The 10,847-nt window shown below is 45.1% G+C and overlaps 1 pseudogene; it reads left to right on the forward strand.

Moving 5' to 3' along the window:
• The first annotated feature begins 5,802 nt into the window (after window positions 1–5,802).
• Window positions 5,803–10,138, forward strand: LOC109945608 (uncharacterized; annotated as a pseudogene).
• The last annotated feature ends 709 nt before the right edge of the window (window positions 10,139–10,847 follow it).

Below are 10,847 nucleotides of genomic sequence, written 5' to 3' on the forward strand. Positions count from 1 at the left end.
CGCCGTCTCTACTTCGGATCGAGGAACCGTCGCCACCGCATGTCGAGGTCGGGGAGCCGCGGCCACTGGCCGGGGGTCCACCGCCGCGCGCGCTATCGGGCAACCGTTGTCGCTAATGAATCGAGATGGGGCGTGAAAAACTAATCCCTAGCACTACGGATTTTCTTTTATAGCCGTCTGGACCTGGTCTGGCTCGACCGGATTGCACTATCTGGCCTGGGCTTCCTCTAGTTATTGGAAGCCCAGGGCTCCTAATATACAATCTATATATATATTCTTGCCTTGAAAGTTACTTTTAGAATGAATATCTTTTCTAATAAAAGATCTCTAGGTGGATTAAGTTATCCCTTTGTTGACTGATACATTTAATCATCAAAAGGATGTAACTTAAATCATACCCTCATAGAGTCAATACCTTAGAAATTATTTTTTTCTAAAAATAACTATTTATGTGTGAATTGTATACCTAGAAGAGTGTGCTTAAGTAGGGAAATAAATAAAGGAATAGACTTAATATATATATACCTTGCATTCAAGTTGGGCTTTTTGATTGTGCATTTAAATTGACTTAAAGCTTGAACTTTATTTGAATTGAATTTGAAACTTAGAAATTGAAAATATAAAAGAAAACTAAAAATACAAAAGAAAATAAAAAATTAGACTCGTGTTGTGTCGCTTTCTTCCCTGTGGCCCAGTTGCTCTTCTCAGCCCATCTAACTACCGGCCCAAAACCAACAATAGTGGTGGGCGCCGACAGATAGGCCCCCCTGTCAGTCTCACAGCGTGTCTGCATTTTCCTGTTGACACTGTCGATCGGGCCCGCTTTGGCAGCCTCACCACGCGACTGCTTCTCCTAGCCATCACTGACATGTGGGGCCCGATGGGTAGAAGCTTCTTCACCGGATCTCGCCGCTCCGCACGGAAAAAACGGAAAATTTGTTAGGGATTGAAACAAACAGACTCGGCTGCTTGCGCCTCTAGGATATATAAGTCGACCTCTTGACCATAGAGGAGGCATCGAAGCCATCATGGAGAGCAGAGTGCCATCGGGCGGGCAGAGGGGAGAGAGATTGGGAAGAGATCTGCCGCCACCGTGATTCGTCCATACCCCGCTAGCAAGACCTGTTTACACAGTTATGGAGCACCGCTAGAACACGTGGGATCTACTACTACCAATAGATCAACGAAGGAGGCAGGGAGTTACTCACCATTGACATAACACTGTCGCAGGCCGCCTTGTGTCATGGACGAAGAAGCTCCTGCGCACGTCATCCACGGTGAGCTCCTTCCCAGTGCTTCGCGAGGATGTCCGCATTATTTTGCACCCTGCCACATGGTTAATCAGGCCCAAGAATGTCGGATCGAGGTGCTCCGGCGAGCTCACTCGCATGGGCTTGGGTGCCCCTGCTCGGCCTCGAACGCGAGGTAGGACAAGCACTCCTAACCGTTCATCCTAGACCAAGGGCCATCGATCTAGGATTGGGGTATACCTCTTCGGTGTTTAAATCCGAGTCGTCGATCTGGCATTGGGTGGATCATAAAGGATCTTGGTTATTTAAAATTATAAACCATTGATGCTTGATCCAAGGGTTGACGTTTGGATACCCGTTTGACTTAACCTCGATCTAATCTCGAGCGTCCACTCCTAATCATACGGCCAGGAATATATGATACCCCTTCGGCCACGCGAGAGTGCAAATGAGTCCTCGTCTTTTATTTAATTCAACCCTCCATCCAACCATAGCACTCCGGTATTACTCCAGGGTCCCTGGAATTTACATTTTAGTCCTCAAGAGCCCTATTTTAGCATAAAAGTAGCCCCACAACTTGGTTAATCTACAACTTTCTCATTTTAAGTCCGATTTGATTCATTCGAGTTGTGTTAGCTTCGTAATGATATTGCCTATGCCTCAGTAACATTATTTTATCAAATAAAATGTTTTCAAAAAATAAATATTCATTTAACCTATTCTTAATAGATTAATCCTTCTAAACAAAGTTAATATATCCATAACTATAGTGTAACTAAAATATAACCTCTAGTCAAGTTATAACTTAGAATAAAGTTCAATTTAAGTTATTTCTTGGTAATATATTTACCATATAATTTATAATATACCTTTTATTGTTAATCACCTAAATCTTTGGAAAATCATATCTTTCTAACTGTAACTCTGATTTTAGCCGTTCCCTAACCTATGTTCTCGTAGCAACGCGTAGGATATTCCTTGTCTATTTGTATGTATTGCTACAAATAGAAGTGAGGTCATGAGAAATCTAAAGTCCAATTTGGTGAAGTAACAGGAATCTCAAGTCACATGCAAGTTGTGCCCTTGATCACTCTTCTGTACCTAATAATGTTCTATGTTAATCACTGTGACATGATCAGGTTAATTTGATGGGGCCTAATAGGTTACCTAGTTTTGCTTACCCAATACCTTGCAAACCAATGAACTATTGGGTAGACTTGCTATTGCTCTACCTGGTTTTGGGATTATGCTACATCTGAATTATGATCATGTTCCAATTTTGTTGTTGGTTTAATTATTGTTCATGATAAGATTATTGTTATAATAATTGGAACATGCAGTTTAACTTGAGATAACAGTGCTACCACAAGGGTGGAATGGGATGCCCTTGGCTAAGTAATTAGGAAAGCTAGGGAGAGATTACCTTACCCGAAAGGGGCAAGCGGGGAGGCGTCACTGTAGAGTATAGGGAGGTCCTCGGGTGGAACTCCTACGATGGCTATTCGGACGAGGGATTCCTATGCTTCCTTCTTTCTGAATCCGTAGCAGGTTTTCTCGAACTAGTGGAACTTTGGAAAGGCCTCGCAGTGGATCCCTAGTCATTCACCTTGGAAATGTCTAAGGGTCTAGCTAACCCTGGCTAATCAGGAAACACGTCTTGTGGGTAAAGATGTGCAACCTCTGCAGAGTGTAAAACTAGTATATCAGTCGTGCTCATGGTTAAGAGCGACTCAGGACTCTCGTGTGATTAACTTATGGAACTAAACTTAATCTATCATATGCATTGCATTGTGGGTGTTATTATTAATTGTGATTGCTTATTTAATTGGGTTGGTATCTACTTATACTTAGTAACTGCTAATAAAACTTTGACCAACTTTAAAAGCAATGCTCAGCTTTAACCATCTTCTTTGGTAAGCCTTACACTTCACATGAGCCCCCACCGTAAGTGAGCTCATGCACATTATTCCCCACAATTTGTTGAGCGATAAACGTATGTCAGCTCACCCTTGTTGTACTCACATCCCCCAGGTCAAGGACAAATACCACAAGATAAGGAATATGAAGGATGGCGCGATGAGTTCTTGATAGGTCTAGGTCGTCGTCTCCCAGTCAACTATGGTTGCGGAGGATCGTTGTCTTCATGTGATGTAATTATTTAGCTATTTTGTACAGAACTCCTATTATATAGTAAAGATGTGACATTTGTTTCTGTACCATGAGTCATCATATATGTGAGACTTGATCCTAGCACACATTTGATTCACGCCCGAATTTACCCTTAAATCTGGATGTGACAGGTCGCAGGGAAGGGATGAGGGATGATGGATGATCCAAATAATATTGTCCACTAGATTTGAGTAAGAAAGAGAGTGTTATCCAGCGATCTGAATCATTGATTTTAATGGTGTGTGAAGTCTGGGTGTAATTTGTTTGGTGGAATTAGTGCATGTCATGGGTGTGGGGGTGATTTGGTTGGGTGGGTTTTGCAAACTTTAAACTGGTGGATTATATATTGTTTTAAATTATAGATTATAGATTAATACCGAACTAGCTTGTAGGGGTGCGTGTATGTGTTCAACATATATAATAATACTAGTTAGTTATTGTACATTGCTACAATTTCTATATATTATATAGATAGACCTTGCTTAAATAGAATATTTATCCAAACATGATCTAAACCTAGATCGCGTCAAAGGGAGATAGCTGGGGACCAGTACAGGCTCAACACACATCATCAGCAGTCGACGTGCCTCCTGATCGAGCCAAACAATTACCGAGTCGTGCATGTGGTGGTGTCATTCCTGATGGCACGATGGATTCTATGGCATACCTCACACGGATTTGAACGCGCGGCATCGCGCTCCTGAGGTTGAATCGTGCAGATCCGGCTACACCTTGCGCTGTAACTAGGATTTCACCCTAGAGACGCGTGGACGGCAATATGGCAAGAAGAGAGGTGGAGACGACATGCGACAAGGTATATGATGTCGGGTGAGAGGAAATGAAGTTTTTCTCTCATTTTTTCACGTTCGCAAGATCACAGGGACGGTGAGGGAGGATGTTGTTGCCACCCGAAACCCACCGCCGAGAGACGACAGGCAACACGAGGATCCGAGAGGCTCCTGGGGCGGCTGGTGGGCCTCGGTCCCTTGGTCAACGGCCTGGATCCTAGCGCGCGGCCTGGCTTCGAGATTCGCCTGGCATGCCACCAGACCTATACCCGATTAGGAGGGTGTCGAACGTGCTCCAAATTGGTCTCCTGCGTAAATATTCACATGGAAATATCAGTCCGAGCCGTGTTCGACTCCTCGGGATGAGGGATATCGGCCATAAAGAGTCGATGGCTTCCTAGGATCTAGTTGAAGCATCCCAATCATCTGGGACTCAAATGTGATACAAATACTAGTGTCAGGAGGCTAGTATACACATTTATACATGAGATGGTTCCAGATCTTCTTAAACGAGACAAACTTATAAAGGTGGGGATCAACTTTAAGAGTTGGTCCATAACTCGCGACATATCATTAGAGTTGGATCCAAATGATGTGCACCCTCTCCGTCCTCTTGTACATCAAAATGGTGTCCAACAATATACACTGGTTCTATGACCTTATATCATGGACCTCAAAGACTCAAAACTCTAACAAATTAATTAATGGCGTAACAAGTGTGTTTTGGCTTGAATCTGACTGTCTTTTCTACATGGACGTAGAAGGCTAGCATAGTACACAAATACTCACAGTACATGTATTTCTCCGTTCTGTTAAGAAAAGACAGCTACAATCATTTATCTTCCGAGGAGAGGAAATATGCCTATAGAGAGTACAATTGGCTTGGTGACTCCTCTATGTAGATTTAGAAGCTAGTTAAGTGCACATAAAACTGAATTTTAGCTTCATCAATCAATACTTAAATTGCGGGCACAAAATAACTATGATTCCATGAAACTTCAATTGAAATAGAGAATAAAAAAGAACAATAATGCAGCACTACTATCTCAGCATATGCAGTCATGTCATATTAGATGTTGTTTCTCCAAGTAGGTTCTCCCTGAAGCAGGGACTTGGATACGTAGCACATCCATTTTGCAGACAGAAACATCATGCATGACTGATTGGATCCTTACATGATCTCAGCCAAGCTTTATGATTAAGCAAAAAAAAACTTTTAGACCAGAACGAAAAGATTGAAGCCAAAAAAACTAAGGGCTAGTTTGGGAACCCCATTTTCCTAAGGAATTTCATTTACCAAGGGAAATTAGTTCATTTTATCTTGGAAAATAGAAATCTCTCGAGAAAATGAGGTTACCAAACTAGCCCTAACAAGGAAATAAATAGTGTGTTTGGTTAGCAGCATGGCATGGTCCAAAGTGATCCGAACCTGTATCCGAGCCTACAAAATCGTTTGGATAGCGTCACGGAGCCCACCCATCCGTCATCCACTCATTCCAAAATACAACACAACCCTAGCAGCGAATCATTCCTCCAAATCAACCGGATGAGCTCACTCATGTTCGCATCTCGCATAGGGGCGGCGGCGGGGCAGCTCTGAGGGGATCTCTCGGCGGCGGCGAACAAGGCTGAGCGTCGCCTCGTTCCGACTTCCGATCCCCAGCGGAAAGCGGAGCCAGGACCGGGAGCTGAAGCGGTTGTCTTCCCCCTCGTCTCCGTCAACTGGTGAGCTCCCTCCTCCACCTCCTCTCCCTGCTCTTTGATCTCGCCCTCGCTTCTTCCTCCCCGGCCGACCATCAGTTCCGACGACTGCTTCCTTCGTTCGTTCGTCCCCGTAGCCAGCCGTCGTCTCTGGATTCTTTCCGAATTGCTCTGTCTATCCTGTGTCATGGATCGAGTTGCTTCTGGAGGCAACGTGGTGATGTTCTGCTCGTGCGCGCGCGGCAGCTAGGAGCCCTGCTTTCTCGACTCTGTTTCTCCTTGCACTAATTCAGTGAGTGATTTCATCGTTCCCTCTTCACTGTCTTGTTGACGGATCCTTGAATTCCATCATTTTCTTTACGCAACAGTACTTTGTTCAGATCATCGGTTTGAGTTATTACAAAGACAGTAGGGTTTAGTCCAGATATGGTGCTCTTGGGCCTTGGCTGTAGAGGAAGCATCAGCAGGGGGCCAAGTTGCCCCCCAGTCTATAATTCTATCGCAACTTGGGACATGGATTAAATTCCAAAGGGGGGAAAGATCATGGCAGGGACAAAGAGGGTGAGGAACTTTATCCTATGTTTTTGGGTCCCCAGTGCATGTGTGTGGCTGTATGGAAAGAACTGGATCAGCACACTTTTTTTATTGGACAAGCACAATTTCCTTTAAGAACTTGCTCTACTTATGCATCCTACGCGACTCTGGATTTTAGAAGAGTCTGGTTGGTATTTTATCTTATATCAGGAGGCTCCTATATCCAAAATACCACAATTCACCAAGCTTGTTTATATCAGATGGCTATATAAAAGTCATCAATGCTCACTATTCAGTTATACCGTTAACACCAATTCCAATAGCGGAATAGAAATTGTAAGCACATACCTTTAATACTTATAATTCTGAAGTAATACATGACTAACAATGGCTTGTATTGTCTTGCAAAAGGAAAGCAAATACGATACTTTGCAAAAATGATTGGTACCCAAACAAGCAACAAGTCAGGTAAAATAGTGGTCCAGTTTATCACAAAAGAACATGGTTCATATGAGATCAAGCTATCTCGCCACGTTGTGTGGATTCCTAAGTACTGACTCTCAATTCCACGTATGAGATGGTCCGTTGTAGAAGTGGTTGTCGCCTGCATGAATGACTAGTCATTTGGCCTTCTGCCTCCCTCTCCTCATAACTTATTCAGTTTCTTACCAATCTTCTCTTCTTGTTTCTCTTGCAGGTCTTTAATTCTCTCTTTACACATATCTTGGTCTTTAATTCTCTCATCACCAGCGTAAGGTAACAATCTAATCTGTTATGTTTATTTTTATCTTTTTTGTATTAATAGCTAGACTGTAAATTATGCATATGCAATCATGTGTATGTATTTTTATGTATTAAAGCTCTCTGAACTTCATGTAGATGGATGCTAATGAAATAAGATCTTTAATTATTAAAGTTGTTGCTCTAGCCGCCGCTACATTTTATTATATTATGATTCTGAGGAGGAAGATGGAAAGGAAACAGATTTCATATGCCCCAATGATTGATATGGAAATGAAACGAAATGACTACCTTTCTAGTATTTACCATAAAGATGATACGAGTTGTTTGCGCATGCTAAGATTGAGGAGAGCACCATTCTTTTTGTTGTGTGATACACTGAAACAAAGAAGCCTTCTTTCTGATAGTATCCATTGTTGTGTTGAGGAACAAGTAGCAATGTTCCTTCACACAATTGGTCACAACGAGAGGAATGATGTTGTAGGAAAAAATTTCTGCTGTTCGAATACTACAGAAAACTCTGTTTTTGGTTGTTTAACTATTCTACTGTTTCTTGTTGTTTCTTAAGTAAAATGCTAGATGTGTTATCTGTGTTTTTGTATGCATTGCTTAATTTGAATCTATACATTATTTCAGAAAAAACCATCTGAAACAAAATTTTTCAACAAGCCACTTGAGAACTACCATTACATGGTTGTCATATTTGGGAATCAGCAAGCAACTGGACTGTTTGCAAAATGCACCGGTGATCCCCTAGGTTTCGACACATCTGAAAGTGCGGATACATATGGTGTGGGTTATTCTGGAGACTTGGCTGGTCATGAGAGTAACAATGCAAGTCCGACTCGTGATAGTGGAGAATCATTGAACCCAAGTGGTCAAGTTCGTGATGGTGGAGGCTCATCTACTCGAAGTGGTGCAAGAAGGAAGAGAGGGCGCATGATGTTGGAAGATGAGGATCCATTGATATGCACTGCCACTGAAGCTTTTAAGACTCTTTCTGTCGGGGACCATAATTAGGGGTACCCTCAAGGCTCCTAAATCTCAGCTGGTAACCCCCATCAGCACAAAGCCGCAAAGGCCTGATGGGTGCGATTAAGTCAAGGATCGGTCCATTCAAGGGACGCGATCGCGCCTCGCCCGAGCCCAGCCTCGGGCAAGGGCAGCCGACCCCGGAGGGTTTACGTCTCGCCCGAGGACCCCCTACGGCAACGAACGCACCTTCGGCTCGCCCGAGGCCCAGTCTTCACCAAGAAGCAACCTTGGCCAAATCGCCACGCCAACCGACCAAATCGCAGGGGCATTTAATGCAAAGGTGGCCTGACACCTTTATTCTGACGCGCGTCCTCCAGTTGATAGAGCCGAAGTGACCGTAGTCACTTCGCCGCTCCACTGACCAGCCTGACAAGAGGACAGCGCCGCCTGCGCCGCTCCGACTGTTGTGCCACACGACAGAGTGAGGCTGACAGCAGCCAAGCCCGGCCCCAGGCGCCATAGGAAACTCCGCTTCGCCCGACCCTAGGGCTCGGACTCGGGCTCAGCCCCGGAAGACGACGAACTCCGCTTCGCCCAACCCTAGGGCTCGGACTCGGGCTCAGCCCCGGAAAACGACGAACTCCGCTTCGCCCGACCCCAAGGCTCGGACTCGGGCTCAGCCCCGGAAGACGACGAACTCCGCTTTGCCCGACCCCAGGGCTCGGACTCGGGCTCAACCCCGGAAGACGACGAACTCCGCTTCGCCCGACCCCAGGGCTCGGACTCGGGCTCAGCCCCGGAAGACGACGAACTCCGCTTCGCCCGACCCCAGGGCTCGGACTCAGCCCTGGCCTCAGCCGACGGTCTCCGCCTCGCCCGACCACGTCACAGGAGGCGCCATCATTACCCTACCCCAAGCTGACTCAGGCTACAGGGAACAAGACCGGCGTCCCATCTGGCTCGCCCCGCCAAACAAGTAATGATGGCGCCCTACACGCTCTATGACGACGGCGGCTCTCAGCCCCCTTACGGAAGCAAGAGAACGTCAGCAAGGACTCGACAGCCCCGACAGCTGTCCTTCCGCCAGGCTCCAGCGTTCCTCCGATGGCCACGACACCACACGAATCGGGTGCCAAAACCTCTCCGGCTGCCACGATGGCATGTACTTAGGGCGCTAGCTCTCCTCCGCTAGACACGTTAGCACACTGCTACACCCCCCATTGTACACCTGGATCCTTTCCTTACGCCTATAAAAAGAAGGTCCAGGGCCCTCTTACAGAGGGTTGGCCGCGCGGGGAAGGACGGGACGGCGCTCGCGTGAGGCCGCTCGCTCCCTCCCGCGTGGACGCTTGTAACCCTCTACTGCAAGCGCACCCGACCTGGGCGCGGGACAAACACAAAGGCCGCGGGATTTCACCTCTCACGCCCGTCTCCCTCCAGCTTCTTCCCCCCTTCGCGCTCCGTCTCGCGCCGACCCATCTGGGCTGGGGCACGCGGCGACAATTTACTCGTCGGTCCAGGGACCCCCGGGTTCGAAACGCCGACACTTTCAGATGCAATCAAGCAGTCAGCACCACAACCACGTCTAGTAATCCCACCCAACCTATGGACTGTGATGAAAGAAATTCCTATCTTTCAAAGAGAGCATAAAGCACACTATTAGGCTACTTGTGTGAGAATCCAGTCATTGCTTATGCCTTTCTAGAGATGGGACTAGATGATCAGATGGTATGGGTCTCTAGGTACATCAAGACTCATCTTTCTGATTGATGCATCAAAGAAGCAGATTAGCCTAAAACTTGTATCTGAAACTTCTCAGTATTTCTATGATGGATGGAGTCTCTGAAACTTCTCTTTGAACATTGATATGTATGTTGGATAACTTCTCAGTTTTATTTGTATGCTGGATAATGCTGAATATGTATGTTGGATAATTTCTCAGTTTTTAATGTATGCTGGATAATGCTTGATAAAATTGTATGATATCTATGGGATAACTTTTAATATTATTATAATGCTGAGCTAAAATGGGTTGGATATCAATTGTATGATCGGAGTCGATCAATATTTTAATGCTGGATAAAAAACTTCTCAATTTTTAATGTATATGTTGGATAATGCCTGGATAAAAATGTAACCTTTTTTGTATAGTCCTCTAGAGGATCACTTGGGAGTTGTGAGTGTAGAAAAGTAAAAAAAACTAGTCGAGATAGGCAAACCGGTGATCATATCGCTTGGGAGTTGTGAGTGTACGCACTATCAGATAAAAATGCCATGCCAGTGAGCGTACGCACAAGATCGCTTGGAAGTGATGTCTGATGACCTGGTTCCTCAAAACAAACAAAAAATGGATTCACTCTATTTCCCTAACCAAACACAAAGAAAGAACCATCCGATCCTCTGATGACCTGGTTCCTCAAAACAAACAAAAAATGGATTCACTCCATTTTCCTAACCAAACACAAAGAAATAACCATCCGATCTTGTGAGAAATGAATCCATTCTGGATCAACTGGTTCCGGATAGAGTCAATCCTCTAACCAAACACGCCAAAAGTTCTTCGGTAGTGCCTCAGTCTAATGAGATGATATCATATTACGTTACCATGTTTTCTCAAGTAGGTTCAATTGTCACAAAGATGGACCATAATCCACAGGAAAAAGATGGTCCGTAATCCAGGGCTGGCAGG

This window comes from Zea mays, chromosome 4 (assembly GCF_902167145.1).
Source record: "Zea mays cultivar B73 chromosome 4, Zm-B73-REFERENCE-NAM-5.0, whole genome shotgun sequence".
Classification (NCBI taxonomy): Eukaryota; Viridiplantae; Streptophyta; class Magnoliopsida; order Poales; family Poaceae; genus Zea; species Zea mays.